The 21,255-nt window shown below is 43.5% G+C and overlaps 1 protein-coding gene across 1 annotated transcript in view; it reads left to right on the top strand.

Moving 5' to 3' along the window:
- The first annotated feature begins 11,423 nt into the window (after positions 1–11,423).
- The window catches only part of LOC126416610 (liver carboxylesterase 1F-like), a 168,129-nt gene continuing 158,297 nt past the window's right edge, over positions 11,424–21,255 (top strand). The window contains exon 1 of the mRNA XM_050084363.1: positions 11,424–11,540. The gene's annotated coding sequence lies outside the window, so the exon portion shown is untranslated. The remainder of the gene's footprint in view (positions 11,541–21,255) is intronic.

The following is a 21,255-nucleotide window of genomic DNA, read 5'->3' as shown; positions in this document are numbered from 1 at the left end:
TACAGATCATTTTGGATTCCTGCCACCCGCCATCGCAACTTCTCTCCTTCCATGTTTGTGCTGGTGCTGACTCCCATAGTAGATAACCTGACATCAGACGACGAGGATTCCAAAACGAGCGCTGCCTCCTCTCTATGCCGTTCCATCACAGCACGTCGCCAACATTTCCATCATTCCTTTCAGAGCAACATTGCTTGCAGGCTAGCCGCAACGTTTCCACAATTTATTTGAGTTCAAAATAGTTTTGTTGCGGCGTTCCTCTCATTAAAATGGCTTCTAACCCGCCTTCAGTGTCACCTGCACCTCTGCCTCCGGTTGCTGCTGCCTTTGATGTAATGCAGTTTATTCAGTTTCAGAACCATCAAATGTCGCAACTCATGACGGCAATCCAGAAGCTCATTAATCTACAAGTCGCTGCTGCATCAAATTCGCCTCAACAGCCAGCCACATCCACGGTAAGGTTTCCATGCATTGCACCGGTCCGGGCATCCTGTGACCATCAACAGCAGCGGTACGAGTACTACGCTCAGTTCGACGTTCATTGTGCTACATATCAAGTGCAACGTACCGTGAAACTTTCTTATTTCCTGTCAACGGACCGGCACAGGAGTTTGTCACCACGTTCAGAAGTTATTCCCGACTAGAAGGCTGGACTTGCTAGCTTTCTAAGAGTTAGTTTCTGCCCTTAGTACGTATTACAAGGTTCAGGCATAGGTTACTGCAGCCAGTTACAAGTTCTCCCAATTGCGGAAAACGCGAAAACAGACATACCGTGAGTGCGTAACTGAACTTCAAGATTTCACACGGCACTTTCGTTTTCAATGTAGCTGTGGACTATACCGTAGTGACGCAATGATTCGTGATGCAATTACGTCCAATGTGCGAGACAATAGGATTCGTGAACTAATTCTCAAACATTCTGATCCCACTTTGAAACAAGTGTTACAAATTATTCAACACCCGGATAATGCCGTGGAAAATCTTGGGGTAGCTGCCGTCTGCAGTGTAATGCAAAGTGACAAACAGGTCTGTCCTGCGAGCGACGAACGCACGCAAACGGGCCACCGCGTCGTGAACAAGTGTCAACGCTTGTGTCTGCTGTGAAATCATGTCTCCGCTGCTTTTCCAAGTATAAAAGAGGAAAATACCCATCGCCGAAAGCGACTTACTTTGCTTTGCTTGTGTACAGTCTGTGTGTTTGCAACAGAAGAGCCGGCCGGTGTGGCCGTGCGGTTCTGGGCGCTTCAGTCTGGAACCGCGTGACCGTTACGGTCGCAGGTTCGAATCCTCCCTTGGGCATGGATGTGTATGATGTCCTTAGGTTAGTTAGGTTTAAGTGGTTCTAAGTTCTAGGGGACTGATGACCACAGATGTTAAGTCCCATAGTGCTCAGAGCCATTTGAACCATTTTTGCAACAGAAGAAGAACTCCGCCCACCATCGTTCTCGTAAGCGCAGACCACCTTCTCACTCAGTGAATGTCGTTTCTCCTAAACCAGCTACCGGTAATAGTAATGACCAAATTCAGGATGTCCTTCACCCTAACCAAGTACTTTGCAACAACAGTGAATCCAACTGTTTGTGAAGTTAGTCATTTCCGAACGCTGTGTGTGATTTCAGTTATACACTGGTGCCTCCGTTACGTTGCTTAATCGTGCCACTTACGTACAGTTAGGCGCCCCATAGTTGACAAAATCTTGCAAGCAACTTGCTACGTACAGCGGTAAGGACATTCCAGTACTTGGTACAAGTAGTTCGCATGTCACATTCCAGTCTCACATCACAATAGTGCCGTTTAAAATTTTGCGTAGCAAGACTGTGAAAATATTTTTGGGTTACATTCTTTTCATTTGTCTGGTCTTCATGTACTTTCAGTTTCTACTTTCAATTCAAAAGACAGTGTTAAGCAATTCATTGAAGAGTTTCTTGATTCATTTTCTGAATGACTTTGCAGAGCAAATAATTTTGTGGCGCACGTTACAGTGAAGGACAATGTGCTACCTAAGTGTTTACGGGCGCGTCTTGTCCTTCAAGCTCTTAGAGGCAAAGTTGCAACTAAACTTAAGGAATGGCAAGACAATGGTGTTATTGTTCCTATCCTGGCTAGTCAACCGGCTTCTCCCTTAATTATCTTACCAAAGCCTTCTGGAATACTTCGTCTTTGCGTTGACTGTAAATCCACTGTGAATCCACAGATAATAATCGATACTTAATCAGTAGCCTTACATTGAGGAATTAATGGACGGCCTTGGTGCAGGTCGCCATTTTTCAGAAATTGACTTACGCGATGGATATTTGCAAATTCCACTAGATGAGGAACCTTAGAAAGTGTTTGTGGTCAGCACACATTTATGGTCGATCAAATTTTTGCGCTTACTCTTTAGCAGCGCTTCCGCGCCTGCCATATTCCAACACTACTCAAAATAGCTTCCTGCAAAAGTTCCCTTCTTTTTAAATTACTTAGACCATATTGTGGTGTCAGGGCGTACACCTGAGGAACATATCAGTACCTTTCGTACGCTTTTTCAAGTACTTTCAGCTGCAGGCTTGAAATGTTGCCTGGATAAATGTACCTTTCTTCAAACTGAAATTCAGTACTTAGACCATGTCCCCAATACCCAAGGTATTCATCTCATTCATTCACACTTATTGACCATCTGAGGCCTCCTTGCTCAGTGGAACATGACGGAATTGCAGTCAATTCTCGGGGAGTTGATGTACACTATGTTATCATAAGTATCCGGGAACCAGCAAAACGTAAGTTTTTCATATTAGGTGCATTATGCTGCCACTTACTGCCAGGTACTCCGCATCAGCGACCTCGGTAGTCATTAGACATCGTAAGAGAGCAGAATGGGGCGCTCCGCGGAACTCACGAACTTCGAACGTGCTCAGGTGATTGGGTGTCACTTGTGTCATGCGTCTCTACGCGAGACTTCCACACCCCCAAACATCCCTAGGTCCACTGTTTCCGATGTGACAGTGAAGTGGAAATGTGAAGGGACACGTACAGCACAAAAGCGTACAGGCCGACCTCGTCTGTCGACTGACAGAGACTGCCAACAGTTGAAGAGGGCCGTAATGTGTAATAGGCACACATCTATCCATACCATCACAAAGGAAATGCAAACTGCATCAGAATCCACTGCAAGTACTATGAAAGTTATGTGGGAGGTGAGAAAACTTTCATGGTCGAGCGGCTGCTCATAAGGCACACATCAGCAGGTAAACGCCAAACGACGCCTGGCTTGGGCTAAGGAGGGTACACAATGGACGAGTGAACAATGGAAAAACGTTGTGTGGAGTGACGAATCACGGTACACAATGCGGCGATCCGATGGCAGGATGTGGGTATGGTGGATGCCCGCTGAACGTCATCTGACAGCGTGTATAGTGCCAACAGTAAAATTCGGAGGCGGTAGTGCTTTGGTGTGGTCGTGTTTTTCATGGGTGGAGCTTTCACCCCTTGTTGTTTTGCCTTTCACCCCTTGTTGTTTTGCGTGGCACTATCATAGCACAGGCCTACGTCTGATGTTTCAAACACCTTCTTGCTTCCCACTGATGAGGAGCAATTCGGGGGTGGCGATTGCATCTTTCAACACGATCGAGCACCTGTTAGTAATGCAAGGCCTGTGGCGGAGTAGTTACACGACAATAACATCCCTGTGATGGACTGGCCTGTACAGAGCCCTGACCTGAATTATATAGAACAGCTTTGGGATAGCCGGCCGAAGTGGCCGTGCGGTTAAAGGCGCTGCAGTCTGGAACCGCAAGACCGCTACGGTCGCAGGTTCGAATCCTGCCTCGGGCATGGATGTTTGTGATGTCCTTAGGTTAGTTAGGTTTAACTAGTTCTAAGTTCTAGGGGACTAATGACCTCAGCAGTTGAGTCCCATAGTGCTCAGAGCCATTTGAACCATTTTTGAGCTTTGGGATATTTTGGAACGCCGACTTCGTGCCAGACGTCACCGACTGACATCGGCCAGGCAAGGTGGCCGAGCGGTTCTAGGCGCTTCAGTCTGGATCCGCGCAACTGCTACGGTCGCAGGTTCGAATCCTGCCTCGGGCATGGATGTGTGTGATGCCCTTAGGTTAGTTAGGTTTAAGTAGTTCTAAGTTCTAGGGGACTGCTGACCTCAAATGTTAAGTCCCATAGTGCTCAGAGCCATTTGAACCATTTGACTGACATCGATACCGCTCCCCTGTGCAGCCCTCGTTGAAGAATGGGCTGCCATTCCGCAATAAACCTTCCAGCACCTGATTGAACGTATGCCTGCTAGAGTGGAAGCTGTCATCAAGGCTAAGGGCCTGCCAACACAATACTGAATTGCAACATTACTAATGGTCGGAGTCACGAACTTGTAAATCATTTTGAGCCCGATGTCAGGATACCTTTGATCATATAATGTATTATATCCGGTTTATACCCAACACAGGGGGTTCGCTGCTCCGTTGTGTTATTTCGCTGGAAGAGTATGCCATTTCTTTGGACCAGAGAGTATCAGGATGTGTTGGAGAAACTTCAAAATTACTGGTTGATTTAGAGCGTGCTAAGCCTGTGGTTTTGGCAGTGGACGCTTCTTCATACGGAATCGGACCTGTGCTCTCGCACAAATTTGGTTCACAGCACAGGTCAATTGCTTTCGCTTCCAAGTTATTGACCAAGACTCAAAGTAACTGTTCCAAAATCGAAAAGAAAGCGCTCGCTATAACCAATGGCATGACAAAGTTTCACCATTATCTATTTAGTCGTGGGTTTTACCTAGTGACAGACCATAAGATTCCAAACCTCTTCTGTCGCGCACGGATCACAAACTGCAATACTGCTCTTCGTTATTGTCACAGTATCAGTACGAAATATTGCACCAGCCCACGTCGAAGCACACAAATGCTGACGCCCTTTCTCGCATCCCTATTGGCCCTGATTCTGAACTCGATGCTACTACCACATCTTGTTGTTAGATCGATGTGCAGCCCGCTGAACGTTACAGACTTTTCCACTGCTGTATTGGAAAATTGCTCATGCCACAGAAGCAGACCCGAACTTGAAGCTTTTCTTGCACTAAGCCCGTACTTCTTGGCGTCGTTAATTGAACAACATTCCGAATTATTTTGTGCACCGATATTTTGTTCGTCGACATAGCCTCTCCGTCCAGCACGGTGAGGTTTTATTGTGAAATGACTCTGGAGATTCGCGTTTGGTTATTCCTGATGTGTTTGAAAAATATGTGCGGCGAGTGCCTCACCAAGGACAATGGGGAATCGTACGCACAAAGCATTTAGTGCGTCCGCATAGTACTTGGCCGAGCACAGTATCGCGCTTGTGCTGAAAATCAATCGGCCCCGCTGCAAACGTTTTCAGCTTGGCCAAAGTCTCAATTTCCGTGACAACAACTGCATATTCACTTTGCTAGTTCGTTCTGGAACTCTCGTTGGATTATTGTTGTGGCCTCTTTTAGCAAATATCCGTTAGCAGAGCCCACGACCTGGGAAACGTCGCGCAGTACTATTTACGCTTTGCCATCTATTTTTTGCTTGGAAGGCTTGCCTGAAGTGTTGGTTACAGACAACGGACCACAGTTTACGGCTCATGACTTTGAACAGTTTTGTGCAGCCAATGGTATGAGTGCACTCTGGATTTGCAGGACAGAGTGGATCAGGTTATGGTTGTGGAGAGGGCCGTAATCAGTTACTGTTAGTTGCACAAAACACAGGAAGTTTTATTTTCCTAAGAACCACTTAATTACACATTGCCTTAAAAGGATCAAATTAAAACAATACGCCTGAAGGCTTAGTTAAGAAAACTTGCGATAACTCCTGCGCTGAAGGCTGAAAACCACACCAAAAACAAAAACGGCTGAAAACCTGAGTACAAGTTATAAAAATTGCTTTAAAGAATACACGCGCCTGAAAGCATTACTTAAAAAAGGATTTAACGTAAATGCTAGGCTGAAGGCCACACACTGGACATTGAACAACTCAGGTCTTAGGGCCTGAATTTCAGATAGAACAAACTTTCAAAATTTTAGTTTCAAACCAAATCAAATTTTAATTTAAGTCAGCTGAAGGCCTTATCTTAAAATTAAAATAAACTAAATTAATAGACGGCTGAAGGCATCATACAGTACATCAGAGTAAAATAAAAATCACAATCTAAAATCAACAGAACAGTGGTGCTCAGAAGTGTTCCAAGGGTCTGCCTGAGGAGGTAGCTCTATCTTAAGGTGAGGTGAGACAGGCAGCTAAGAATAAGGTTAAATAATTGGATGCAGACCCGACCCAGGGACGGCTGAAGGACCGACCAACAACCTAATCAATTCTCTTCCACCGGACTAACGGTACGACAACGGAAAATATCAGCTGAGGACGAAGATACCAGCCATAATACATCTTCAAAATTGGCATATAAAAACAGCCAAGGCACAATAACCACTCTTAAGAAAAAAATATGGAAAAACAGCTAAAAGGCTGTTGAACTAAATGCCGTGCCGGACAGCATGAACACGGCGAGGAAACACACACTGCCGGAACACTACGCTAACGACCAGGACAGGTAACTGGGGCGTCAACGGCAAAAAGGCAGAAAATACCGCTGGTGCACTTCACTGATAAGTAACAACCAATTTAATAGTTAAAAACCACACAGGAAGAGGGCTGCAACATACCATGCATTGCTGCTAGCCGCAATGACCCAGGAAGCAACAACTCACACTGAATGAAGAGATGTCACAGCAGTTGAGGTTTCATAACAGGTTAACTGATCACTCAACTTCAGTGTCAGGTTCGGTGGGCAACAAATGTAGCTCTCGCAGCTAGTGCCTCACAATCCGACCGTGTGTGCTCGCTGCCAGCAATCCCAGCCTGACGTCACGCTGCAGAGACTTCCTCGCTGCTCTGTCCCAACCGACTGACTCAATCCAGCACGCAGATAGCATTAAAATAACTACACAAGCTACACATGGTTTCGTGAAACACTTCCACAAACAACTGGAACAATACTAAAACCAATCACTGTGGAACAACTAGGAGGAATTACAAGTCGACACACAGAGAGAACCCGGAAGTGGTCGGTGGCCAAATACACGTCGTCCGATGAGACGACCGACCGAACGACCAACCAAGGTCGTCCCCACTGAAGTCATGTGTACCGGCAGCGGTCGGGCGAGTCATGGCTGTCCGGACCTCACTGCTGCTCCGTCCTCACAGAACTCCCGACACACGACGTCCCAGAAATACTAGCGGTCGCTCCAAAGATCGTACGACAGTGCTCTTATCGATAAGCGCTGCTGCTGCCAATCACTGGCACGCAAGCCAGCAACTTAGTGACGCCAGTAAATAGAATAAGAAACGAGATGGGAGTACCGCCAAGACGTCAAGCAATAATGGCACGAACACGAGCCGCACACGGCTCAATGACTGACCTTAGCAGTGCTTCGTTTCTTCCTCAGTCGATCGGAGAAGCTGGACGATTTGTGTGCATGTTGAAGCAACAGATGAATAATCAACGTGCCTCCCACACACGGAGCAAGCCCTCCCGCTCTTTCTCGCATCGTACCGCTCACAGCGCCGCGGCGGTCCGTCGCCGGCGGAACTTCTACAAGGCCGACACCGCTGCACGCCGCTGCAGTTGATGCACCCACCGCAGTACACGGCGCCCTCCAGATTCCCATCCTACCGGTATCTTACGGCCGGCGCACCTCATACCGGGGGCCTGTAAGGCACCGCCTGCAGACCCGATGGAGTTGGACCCATCGTCTTCGCTGCCGGAACAGCTCTAACTTTCTGGTCCTCATCCCTGCTCCTGCCGTGGACCCGGAGCCGCCGCCACCGCCTCCGCCGCCTCCGCCACCGTATTCATAGCCGTTGCCGTCATCGCCGCCCTCTTCGTTTTTCGTGAGACGTCTCAGGAAGATGGTGGCCACCCTTCCGGGGGTTTTCCTAACGGCGTTCCGCTCGGAGCTCTTGACGGATGTCGGGACGCGGCCCGAGGCTCGTCGTCGGTCGTAGTTGTGGCTCCTGACTCCTCACACCACCCAGCTTTCTGCCTCCCCTGCCCCCCCCACCCCCTCCGTTGTCGTAAGATGGCTCCCTACATGACAACGGTGCTACATTTTGGGGTGGGGTGGGGGGATTGTGCAATCCTGAAGCATCGATGGACACGAACCAACTCAGTACCGCTAAACGGCAAGACCCCGATCCGAGCGCCAATGGAAACAGCGGGCAGCGCCGCAGCTCCAGAAGGTGGTATTTTTATGTATGAGGCACAGTAAGCACAAAAAGTTAAGTATTGTTTCTTCCCTTTCTAGAAATAAAGTGTTATATTAATCAGGATACGATACGTACAGATCATTTTGGACTGCTCCCATCAGCCATTGCAATTTCTCGCCTTCCTTGTGTGGCGGAACCGGTTTATAGTATTTCGTGACTTTAATTACTTATAGATGATATTTCAGGTAGATCAAAAAAATATAAAGCCAGTTACCTATTGTCAGCGAAACAATTCGGTTGATCTGAAAATTGATTATCCCGGATAATATTTGCCCCTTTGGTAAAGAAATCTCCACTTGACGTTGTGTAGAAATGTCGTCTGTAAAGTCGTGTGAGTGGCACTAAATTGCATATCATTTATCACATTTTACACAACTGTTAGTTATCACCGGCCGGAGGGGCCGTGCGGTTCTAGGCGCTACAGTCTGCAACCGCGTGACCGCTACGGTCGCAGGTTCGAATCCTTCCTTGGGCATGGATGTTAGTGGGTGCCAACAGAATGTTTTCGCAATCGGATGAGAAAACTGGTGATTGAAATTTCACGAGAAAATCCCGTCGTAACGAAAAGCTCCTTTGTTTCAATGATTGCCACGCCAATTCACGTATCATATCTGTGGCACTAACTCCCCTATTTCGCTATAATACAAAACGAGCTGCCCTTCTTTGAACTTTTTCGATGACATCCGTCAGTCTCATCTGATGCGAATCCCACACCGCACAGCAACACTCCAGAATAGCGGGGACAAGCGTGGTGTAAGCAGTCTCTGTAGTAGACCTGTTGCACTTTCTAAGTGTTCTGCCAATGAACCACAGTCTTTGGTTTGCTCTAGCCGCAACATTATCTATGTCACTGTTTAACTCTTAGTGTAGTTTCGGTGCTGACAGTGTTCACGAGTGCGACATTGAAGCCTGTTGTGACTTTTGTGGCAGTCTTCCTCTTATTTTTCGTCACAATCCTTTTCAGCGACCGCCTGTTACGATCACTCACAACATACTTCAGATATCTTTGTCACTTAACGGATGACGTTTTCTCCTCTTTCCCTGTATGTGGTATAGATCTTCGATACGGTGCCTCTTGAAACACAAAACATTTCGTCTATCTTGGTTGCAGAAGTACTCACCATACGACCATCTACAATTTGTCCTCCTTCGAACTGACCTAACTCTGAGATAATGCACTCACACCTACACAGTACACTCTTATGACCACGATTGACACATGCAACTTACTGCGGACGTTGTACCGGTGCCGTTTTTTGTGAAGTACAATAGCGGAACCTTGAGGCTTGTTAGCGTCTGCACTTATTTTTAAGCATTAATTTATCGCCATGTTTCGAAAACTTTGTCCAACCCCAGGACATACCACATCATTGCAATATCATATGTCTGCGTTGGAGTTGCCATTTATACACCACCTGCGATGCTCCAAAGTAACAGGTGTTCTCTTTTATAATGGTGGGTAATTTTTTTCTCTTGAGCTTTTGTAGCTGCGTCGTAAACCTACAAAATAAAAACCGAAAATACACTACTAATGGACATTAAAATTGCTACACCAAGAAGAAATGCAGATGACAAACGGGTATTCATTGGACAAATACATTATACTAGAACTGACATGTGATTACATTTTCACGCAATTTGGGTGCATAGATCCTGAGAAATCAGGACCAAGAACAACCACCTCTGGCCGTAATAACGGCCTTGACACGGCATTGAGTCAAACAGAGCTTGGATGGCGTGTACAGTTACAGCTACCCATGCAGCTTCAACACGATTCCACAGTTCATCAAGAGTAGTGACTGGCGTATTGTGACGAACCAGTTGCTTGGCTACCATTGACAAGACGTTTTCAATTGGTGAGAGATCTGGAGAATATGCTGGCCAGGGCAGCAGTCGAACGTTTTCTGTATCCAGAAACGCCCGTACAGGACCTGCAACATGCGGTCGTGCATTATCCTGCTGAAATGTAGGGTTTCGCAGGGATCGAATGAAGGGTAGGGCCACATCTGAAATGTAACGTCCACTATTCAAAGTGCCGTCAGTGCGAACAAGAGGTGACCGAGATGTGTAACCAATGGCACCCCATACCATCACGCCGGGTGATACGCCTGTATGGCGATGACGAATACACCCTTCCAATGAACGTTCACCGCGATGTCGCGAAACACGGATGCGACCATCATGATGCTGTAAACAGAACCTGGATTCAGCCGAAAAAATGACGTTTTGCCATTCGTGCACCCAGGTTCGTCGTTGAGCACACCATCGCACGCGCTCCTGTCTGTGATGCAGCGTCAAGGGTAACCGCAGCCATGGTCTCCGAGCTGATAGTCCATGTTGTTGCAAACGTCGTCGAACTGTTCGTGCAGATGGTTGTTGTCTTACAAACGTCCCCATCTTTTGACTCAGGGATCGTTACAGCCATGCGGATAAGATGCCTATCATTTCGACTGCTAGTGATACGAGGCCGTTGGGATCCAGCACGGCGTTCGGTATTACCCCCCTGAACCCACCGATTCCATATTCTGCTAACAGTCTTTGGATCTCGATCAACGCGAGCAGTAATGTCACCATACGATAAATCGCAATCACGATAGGCTACAATCCGACATTTATCAAAGTCGGAAACGTGGTGGTACGCATTTCTCCTCCTTACACGAGGCATCACAACAACGATTCACCAGACAACGCCAGTCAACTGCTGTTTGTGTATGAGAAATCGGTTGGAAACTTTCCTCATGTCTGCACGTTGTAGGTGTCACCACCGGCGCCAACCTTGTGTAAGTGCTCTGAAAAGCTAATCATTTGCATATCACAGCATCTTCTTCCTGTCGGCTAAATTTCACGTCTGTAGCACGTCATATTCGTGGTGTAGCAATTTTAATGGCCAGTAGTGTAAAATGTACTTCGAGCAAGTTGTCTCAGATTCGGTTCGAATTGCGGTTCCTCATGTGGAAGAGCAGACAGTCTAGTTCCATCAGATCAGCTATCGACTGTTGAACGTAGTGTGGTGGGAGAGATACTCCAAATCAGTGCACAGCTTAATAGCGGCAAATCCGTAGCGGTACGGCGCGCCTGCTTGTGTTCCACACCCCGCTTAGCGGAGCTGCGTTGCGTAACCTACGGAGGGCGATTACGGAGTTGTTTGAGCAGAGACAGCAAACAGGCTCATGACTGTGTGACGGAGTCTCCGCTATCAGCGGTAGTCGCAGCGCTCTCATTAAACCACAGTCCGCGTCTCTAACACGCCGGCCGTCGCCACACACTTCGCAGGTGAGCAGAAGTTTCTTTTTCATGACGTTCTCCATCGTTTTAGGCGGAGATTTTCTCTTGGGGCCGTAGCTGGCAAAGTATTTTTCTATTTGAAAGTAAAGCAATAAAAAATAAATAAAATTATACCTAAAAATGATAGCGATAGAATTGCTATTTACAGAGAAAGTTCCTTTTATTTCTACTTTATTAGTTTTTTTCCGTTTTGCGAGCTGGCTTTTTCAGTATTAGGCTTTCACTTTATTTAATCAGTAGGGCTTTCAGGAATCATTTTTGATCCTTATGCCTCTGACATTTATGACATCAAACGTTTCATATAGTTCGGTTATCTGTTACAAATCTAATCTTCTCTCACTCTCTCTCTCTCTCTCTCTCTCTCTCTCACTCACTCTCTCTCTCTCTCTCTCTCTCTCTCTCTCTCTCTCTCTCTGTGTGTGTGTGTGTGTGTGTGTGTGTGTGTGTGTGTGTGTGTGTGTGTGTGTGTGTGTGCCTCGTCCCTTTTGATTCTTGGACTCTGAAACTGCGGCATGCCCGCACCAATGTCGTCTCTTTTTCTGATGTAATAGCCCATACAGGAAACTTACAACGTGCTAATCACACAGATACAACACTTCAACCTCAAACAATGCTGTGTATGGGTAGCGTTACATTCTGTATTAGTTTCGTTGTTTATTTTGTTTACCAGTTGCACAAGGACGTTCATTTGCTTATATGAGCGTGATACCAGTAACGCGGACCCCTTCCATGTTTCATAGATTAAGCAAATATCTGGCCGTGCTTTTCGGCTGTTGCTGATATTGATAGGGAGAATATTGTAGATAATATTTTCGTCTCTTACGGCAACATTTTTACACAAATATACCATGTACTTTTTGTTAATAGTATACGATAACTTACGAAAATGTTATAATGGTATAGTTTATAATGTCAACGGTTGCAAAAACAGCCGTAAGATATGCTGAGTGTGTGACGTAGGACTGTCTCCAGGGCCTTCATCCACTTGAGCAATGTTTACAGGGAAATGAGCTGAAAATATATTGTTTCTCTTGAAAAAGTAAATGTAGTTGCATAATATTTAGATAAAGAGGAGCAACAATCGGTCGGGAAGCCAAATACTCCCACCACTTGGCTGACTATCGCAAGGCGTTTGATACAGTTCCCCACAGTCGTTTAATGAACGAAGGAAGAGCATACGGACTGTCAGACCAATTGTGTGATTAGATTGAGGAGTTATTAGATAACAGAACGCACATGTCATTCTCAATGGAGAGAAGCCTTCCTAAGTAAGAGTGATTTCAGGTGTGCCGCAGGGGAGTGTCGTAGGACCGTTGCTATTCACAATACATATAATGAGCTTGTGGATATCATCGGAAGTTCACTGAGGCTTTTTGTGGATGATGCTGTAGTATATCGAGAGGTTGTAACAATGGAAAATTGTACTGAAATGCAGGAGGATCTGCAACGAATTGACGAATGGTGCAGGGAATGGCAATTGAATCTCAATGTAGACAAGTTTAATGTGCTGCGAATACATAGAGAGAAAGATCCTTTATCGTTTAGCTACAATATAGCAGGTCAGCAACTGGAAGCAGTTAATTCCATAAATTATCTGGGAGTAGGCATTAGGAGAGATTTAAAATAGAATTACCATGTAACTAATCGACGGTAAAGTAAATGTCAGACTGAGATTCATTGGAAGAATCCTAAGGAAATGCTGTCCGAAAACAAAGGAAGTAGGTTACAGTACACTTGTTCGTCCACTGCTTGAATACTGCTCACCGGTGTGGGATCCGTACCAGATAGGGTTGATAGAAGAGATACAGAAGATCCAACAGAGAGCAGTGCGCTTCGTTACACGATAATTTAGTGATCATGAAAGCTTTACGGAGATGATAGATAAACTCCAGTGGAAGACTCTGCAAGAGAGACGCTCAGTAGCTCGGTACGGGCTTTTGAAGAAGTTTCGAGAACGTAACTTCACCGAGGAGTCAAGCAATATATTGCTCCTTCCTACGTATATCTCGCGAAGAGATTATGAGAATAAAATCAGATAGATTAGAGCCCACACAGAGGCATACCGACAATCTTTCTTTCCACGAACAATACGAGACTAGAATAGAAGGAAGAACCGATAGAGGTACTCAAGGTACCCTCCACCACACACCGTCGGGTGGCTTGCGGAGTATGGATGTAGATGTAGATTCCGTACTGTCACTAACTTGAAAAGCCACTATATCCTGAGTAGTTTATGAAATATTCGTCCTTTTAACAGGTTATGATTACCGCTCGTAATCATAACGGTAATGCTGTGGAGCTCGTCATTTGTTCAACAGTTGCAACCATTTCGCTCTAAGTCTTATATGCGAGACTGCTTCTAGTTCGGTGGGTGCCTGGTTAGGCTTCAGAACTCTTCTATACAAAACAAATACTCCTCAAGAGGGAAAAACTTAATCTAAACGTTAATTTAAATTGTCCCGAATTATACGTAACACATTTCATTAGAGGACTTACGTGATGTGACGCTGTTAGTAGTATCTGTAGAGTCCTGCGAATTTGATTCCCGCGCAGGATGGTAATTACTTTCCCTCGTGAAATAAATGTCATTTTGCCACATTGTAACAGTTAATCAAAACGTGTACAACACAACGAACGCAACTTTTCATAAAGGTTCTGTTATTAGTTCAGTAATACCTTATTCAGAATTCTACAACGCACTTTGTTTCACATCTGAAGAAAAACCTGACACTAACCCATTACAATATTAGCTGTAACACTCCTTTAAATTACTAGGGATGTTACTATGAAGCTCCGTAAATTTGGACTTGTACAGGATACAGGCAGTGAGGAACGAGTAAAATGAACTGCATTTGTTGGGAGACTTGTGGGAATGTACGGTGCAACGGCATGGGAAGTATATATTCGGGCGACCAATTGTAAAATCCTGCTCCAGCGTTCAGAGACCTTGTCAAGTAGCAAAGCAGCAGACATCGAGCGGCGGAACGTTGTAGGATGCATTTAGAGCATCAAACTGAAAAAGACAGTGCAAATTTCTACCTCATTCATTGAATAGTAAATACAAGGAGTGTAAGATAATAGCCGCGTGGGATTAGCCGAGCGGTCTAAGGCGTTGCAGTCATGGACTGTGCGGCTGGTCCCGGCGGAGGTTCGAGTCCTCCCTCGGGAATGGGTGTGTGTGTTTGTTCTTAGGATAATTTAGGTTAAGTAGTGTGTAAGCTTAGGGACTGATGACCTTAGCAGTTAAGTCCCATAAGATTTCACACACATTTGAACATTTTGTAAGATAATATTAATTACGGCGTTTATCGAGTCATACAGTCATTTCTCACTAGATCAATACATCAGGTTTGTAAGACATCTCTTACTTAAAATTTTCTGAATCGGGAGAAGATCAGTGAATATCTTATGTGCTAGTCCCCGTAACGTAGGACCCAATGAATTGTAATGATGTAAGGTGGCATGAAGAAAATAACTCGAAGTAATCCGCTGTCATTTCAGCTGTTAATTGTACAGTGGACAACATTCGTGACCTCTAAATGAGGAAATCTATGTCCCAGGCACTTGCGCGTGCTATAATAGCCGTATAGTAAGTTATTTCTGAGTCGTACAACACGATCTTTACCGATGTAAGGAGCTTTAGAGCTGTTGGATCTACAGTGCGTTTCAGATAAGTTGCGACTTTTGACAGTTCTGCACAGAGCGAGGGCAAGGACGCGTAGTTGCAGGCGTTTGCTCAACACGTCACCTGTTGACAGTAAGCCTAGACCTACTCGTTGCGGAACCTCGCAGTTTCGCTTGCTGTCTGAACAGCAAGCCGGCAAGCCTGCAATTTTTCTCAAACGATTTTAAAGAAACTATTCAGTAATAAACTCTGATTCTCGCACATCTTACAGCGTAAATCGTCAGCTTACTGATGAACTGCCTATCATTTCGTTAATTGTCATGATTATTGTGATAATTCAGTATTAGGTAAGATACTGCAAGAAATTCTTGAAGTTTGCAGTGAAAAATAGGGGTCGCTATGAATTTGCGTTTGGTGTGTGATAGGTCATATGTTGATGCGTATGGAAAGCACGCAACATGTTGAATTATCCTTTAAACTTGGAAGGCTATAGCTATTTCTCTACAATTTAGAGAAACCACTACGTCACGAATGCGTGCGCCAGCGCAAAAGCAGGAATGAAATATTCGTAAATTCCTCGCAGTTTGCAAACGGTCAGAAGTATTGAAACAAGATTTTGGCAAATGATAGCACACAAAGTGGAGGATATTTTACTTTACGATTAATATGCAGAACTTCCATACCAAACGTGATGCTAAAGATAGTACAGATTTTTCTCCATGAAATAATGTAATTTTTGAGAACCATAGAGCGCTGGTGGAATCAGAATTGCTGTGGGTTTTGTAACAATATAAGTGAAGATGTTAACGTTTATTTTTGATTCTGAAATGGGCTTTTTCTAAACTACTCATTTTTCTTCTCCTCAGTTGTTGGTTTAATAATAACTCATGGCGTTTCTGGATTCCGTAGCAAGTTCCACTGCGTTAGAATATTAATGAGATGAGCTTTTGTAATCTCTGCTACCGTTCGGCAAAACAAGCAGATTTTAACATGGGAACAAGAGAAGTTACGTATTACTCAAAGCTTCTCATAGTCCTTCATGAATCCATGTCTCCTCAACTAGCGCCTTGGTATGGCTGACAACTCGAGACCCTGGTGTAACGTTGGTAATGGCTTCTTTTTTCAGCATTTCGACCTCATCGGGCGTAATCATCTTGTGGTTTTGTCGCACATTAATTTTCGCTGAGTCTCATACAATCTCAGTCGGATTGAAATGAGAGTGATATACAGGGAGCCTGATTAAACTATGTCCTTTACTGTGAGCCAGTTTTTCGACCTGGTAGGTTGGCTTGTATCGTACGACAGGTCCCATTAACTTCGCATCATACATGGTAGATTCAACTTTACGAGTGGAACGCTTCTTTGTATACCGAGCAAAATATCCACCTTCCGCCGCTGCATTATTCTAGCTTTATCTATCACAGAAGATTGGTATGGCACAGTGTCCATTATTATTGTACAATTCAGAGGAATATTTTGCAGCAGAAACTTGTCTTTATAGCCAGTGAATATGTCCCTGAACGATCGCTTTAGCGAATCTCGTGTTCATATGTTAAGCGCTATTATTATGAATGCAACACAATCACAAGAAAGTTGTTCACAATACCTGACCGCTGCAAACACTTCAACGCCAGAAAATAAACACTTTACAACGATAGCTGACGAACATAGATGCATCTGATGCGTGACTCCTTGTGGTATTGTTTATCCACGACCTAGACAGAACGGCGCCTTACCAACCGAATCGCTGGCTGCGTGGAGGGAAAACTGGCTCGTCAATGGTTTTACCTGTGGAGAGGCGTCACGTCGCCTCCACTGAGCCAAAGTCGCAACTAATTTTAAGCGCACTTATAAGAATTCAGATGATCTGTTGATGGACTACATGTTTAAGAACATAGGAGCAGTCAACAAAGGCAAAATCAATAAATGTATGCAGAAAGTACAAAAAAATGAGGTGTTGCCACAAAATAGAAGAAACTGCAATATGGAGACACACAAGCAAAGGGGAAAAAAATCTTGTGTGAAATTATTTCGCTACTGAGGAAGAGAATGAGTCTGCAGTTTTATATTAGACAAATCCGTCCGTTACGACGTATCAGCGTTTTCTTATCTCATGAATCCCACACGTGACTACGTCCTTGCCTTGGCATACTTTCTAATGTGATAGCGGAAAACCTTCCTGAAGTCAGTTCTTTTCTGTTGTAGAACCAACATGCAGCTGTGACAGGGGTCTGTACAATATTTCACCTAATTTTGTTATATTGTGGGTGTGGATGAGTTTCTTATCATGCATCTCGTCTGCTGTCAAGTAACGCTATAAATGATATCAGAGATACTGTCTCCACTAGAGAACTAATTACTTGCTCTTGTCTTCTGTGCAACTATAATCGTTTTATAAAAGAATTATAAGATTATATTTCAACATCATGATAGAAACCGGATATCTGCGAGTAGGACGTTCCCTCTGAAAGTTATGAATGTAGTTATTTAGCCTATAGTTTCTGATGAATGAGTTTGCTAGGTCAAAATATGTGACATGCATGGATTCATTGACTTAAAAGCTTAAATTTCTACAGCTCCAAGGGACCGTAGTATTTGCTCTTATAAGGGTCTTAAGAGAACGGACAGATAGACGGACAACAAATTTGATCCTATAAAGTTTCCGTTTTTACCGATTGAGGAAAGGAACTCTAAATCGCCAGTGGGCTTATAGAAATTAGTACACGTCTCATTAGATCATTCTGCGCAATTATCATTAACTTTAGTTACTAACATTGGTACTTAGTACATTACAAATCCGGACAAAATTAGCAACATATAATGATTGCTACCACAGTCAGCTACTGCTGTAACTTAATTTACCTTTCGCACTAGACCTTGAGGATAAAAATAGATCAGGTGCACACCTGAGAATATGCAGCATGCACTAAATAAATGAGATTAGTAAAAATGGTCACAGGCAGGAGAGAATGCCATTTGATGTTAAATATGTATCCAGTAAACTTGTTGCTCAGTAGCTATAAAATAGTATATCCAAATTTGGAGCAACCAACTTTCGTCTCAATATTTCCCTAAAGTTGATTAATGGAATTTGATTGTCTTAGGATGTTCTTAATACAGTCTATTTTACATAGTATTAACTTTTTTTCTCTGTCCTAATTTACGCAGAATTTTCTTCTAACTATCTATTTTGTTTTTATGCACTCTACAGGCATCTTTAGATCTCTTTTTAAGATGACATTCTTGCAATATTCTAACGTTCTCGAGCTTTAGTCTTCTGACTTGTCATTCGGTTCTGTATTCTTTAAACTTTTCGTTGGTCTTTTTAACCCTTAATTCAGGTATGACGAATTTACCTTGTATCTCATCTATAAATATTTATAGTCAGAAGATGCACTATCTTCATAATTCTGATTCTGGATGATTGGTGGTCATATATTGTCGCATTGTCGTAACACAGTTACTTGATAATCCATTTTTCCACTACCACTTGTTTTTGTATGTAGTTTTACTAGTACGTCAATCAGCTTCGTTGCTGTAGATCATTCGCTGGTTAAGAAAAGCATATTTACAAAAAAAGTTGAATTCACATCAATTAATTTTCGACTAAATGTTCATCTGAGCACGAAGAACTTGAGTATTACTTAATACCAATTTTTTTCTTGACATTTTTGTGCTACATTCTCTTTTCAAACTGCATTCGTTTCAAATAGTAATTAACCCAATCTTTTAAATTTCTGTGTGTGCATAGGATCGCATTATATATCTGGTTAATCTTTGAGAACGTATTACCCAAGTGAAAACAGGAAATTGTCAGTGAGGGAGTGAGTCAGCGCCACGTACAGCGGTGCTTGTTCACCAGGTATCGGGTTAGGACAATAACACTTGAAAATAAATTCTGACATGGCTGTTAACACAAATATGTGACCAATCTACGTGTCTTCAAGGATTCTTTCACAGAAATATGTGTAGAAGATACTATGTACCTACACAAATTGTGGGCCTCATTTACTCCATTATTCCTGTTTAATGTCTATAGTCCGTTTTTGCTCATTTTCTTACCCCTTTGTTTCTTGCTAAATCCATTACGTGGCTCTAACCCATCTCTTTCACGAATAAAATGCTGTTAGTTAGAGTTCCAATTGACTCTAAAAACCCACTTCGGTGCTCCTTCATATGTAGCACACAGTCCGTATTGCATATGACTGCCCATTTGAATCCAAAGTCTGATTATTTGTTTGTTTTTTATCCATGCACTAGTAAGATATTTATACGGATAAATGCCTAGACAATCGAAGAACTGGTCCTATCATCTGTAGACATTGTATGTATCTGCTGCATTGATCAGGGAATTAATGTTACAGATATGGTGAGACAATATAATCCTCTGCAGAAGCAAAATCGCCAAAACTGACATCCCTATATAACGAACAATTTCCATCAACAGCATCACATGGTGTAATGCCAAAAAACTCCGTGACAGGAACCAATGACCCGATTCCGGAAATACGAATCTCTGAACAAGGTCCGTACCTACGTTTTGTAAGAGCTTGAAATCAGTTACCGAACAATTACCGAGCTCTCGGAAAATCTGTTGCAGAGCATATTATTAACATGTAGTTAACAAACCAAAATTGATTGAAATACAGAGCAGATGATAGTTTAACTGCTAAAAGGAAATTGTAAGAGAATGTTAACATTTAGAAAACGGATGAAACGCTTGACAGATGACACGAAATAGTTCAAGAAACAGATTAACGATGCAGCTGATAGTGAAATTCACTTTGTGTCATCTGAAATTTCCATGACGCATTAACGAAAAATTCATAAGCACACTAATAACAGTTATGTACCTTAATCCGTGTACCATATCTAGTGGAACGTTCCCCAGCGGCAAATTTATTAAAACATAATATTCATGAGGTAGCTCAAAGGTTTATCACCGTCATCTGTTACAGTCCTTGTGATACCGGTCTGCACTTGGTACTTGGTACTTCGAACTTTGCACACTTCTTCCAGCTCAACCCGGAAAACAATTCCTCTACCCGTATCTAGTTCCTCCTTTATCTTTCTGCTCAAAGCTGATAGCTTTAGCTTTAAGTTTAAAGTCCTGCCGAAAGCGGTGTTATTAGCTGCAGACTACAGATAAGTGTCTCTTGAGTTTGCACTGTTAAGAACCGAGCAGTTTATTTCTGAGGCAGATTCGTTTTTTCTGCCTCTATCACCGAAGCTTCGAGTGTCTGTCACCGATTGATGCCACAGGATAGGCTATGGACGTCCTGTGAAAAATTATATCTGGCATGGTAGAGTCCTGTTGCGATTCGGAAAGAGAAATAAATCGTTATTTAAACGAAATAACTTAGTTTCTAATAGTGTGCAGGAAGTTTCGGAAGAGAGCCTTCGTGAGTTTAAAAGATAATAGTATGAGAAACTGTGAAATGTAAATACAGTCAATGTATCCCAAGGTACAGTTACTCGTAACTAGCGTTATTTGTAGTGTTGATAACTTGAATGCACACATAACTTAGGTAGATAAGCGCACATTCCTTTTGAAATGAATCATTCCGTTCTTGCTGGTCAGGGTTACAAAGATTCGAGCAAATAGCTAGCATACTTCTTCTTCTCTGCAATGTCACGTGCATCTACAAAAGCAGATTATGCCTGGTAACCTCAATCTAGATGCTTCTGCTTCTGCTATAGAGCAGTGAAGATGCTTTTCTTAACGAAGGACACATAGACAGAGCCGTATACAGCATTTTACAGTTTATTACTTTTAGTAGTACTGTCTATAGTCCACTAGCAATAAGATATAAAACTTACACATTTCTCGTCACCAGTGATAGGTCGTCTCAATGGAGCTATCCTAAGTACTGAATAATTAGTGTACGGATTATTTCGTACACGCTAGGCGGCGGGAATCTAACTTTTCTCAACCGTGTTGTGTTTTGTAGCGTTAGAGCAGAGACCTGCATGAAAGCAGTTCTCTCATTTAAAATGACTAGGTATGCACTAAAGAAAAACCTGGCTACAACCATTAATAGCAGAAGAGCATCAGTCTAAGGAGCCTATAAACGCAAT

The sequence above is a fragment of the Schistocerca serialis genome, chromosome 8 (assembly GCF_023864345.2).
Source record: "Schistocerca serialis cubense isolate TAMUIC-IGC-003099 chromosome 8, iqSchSeri2.2, whole genome shotgun sequence".
Lineage (NCBI taxonomy): Eukaryota > Metazoa > Arthropoda > Insecta > Orthoptera > Acrididae > Schistocerca > Schistocerca serialis.
The sequence above is the reverse complement of the archived record's forward strand: the minus strand, read 5'-3'. Positions and strand labels throughout refer to the sequence as shown.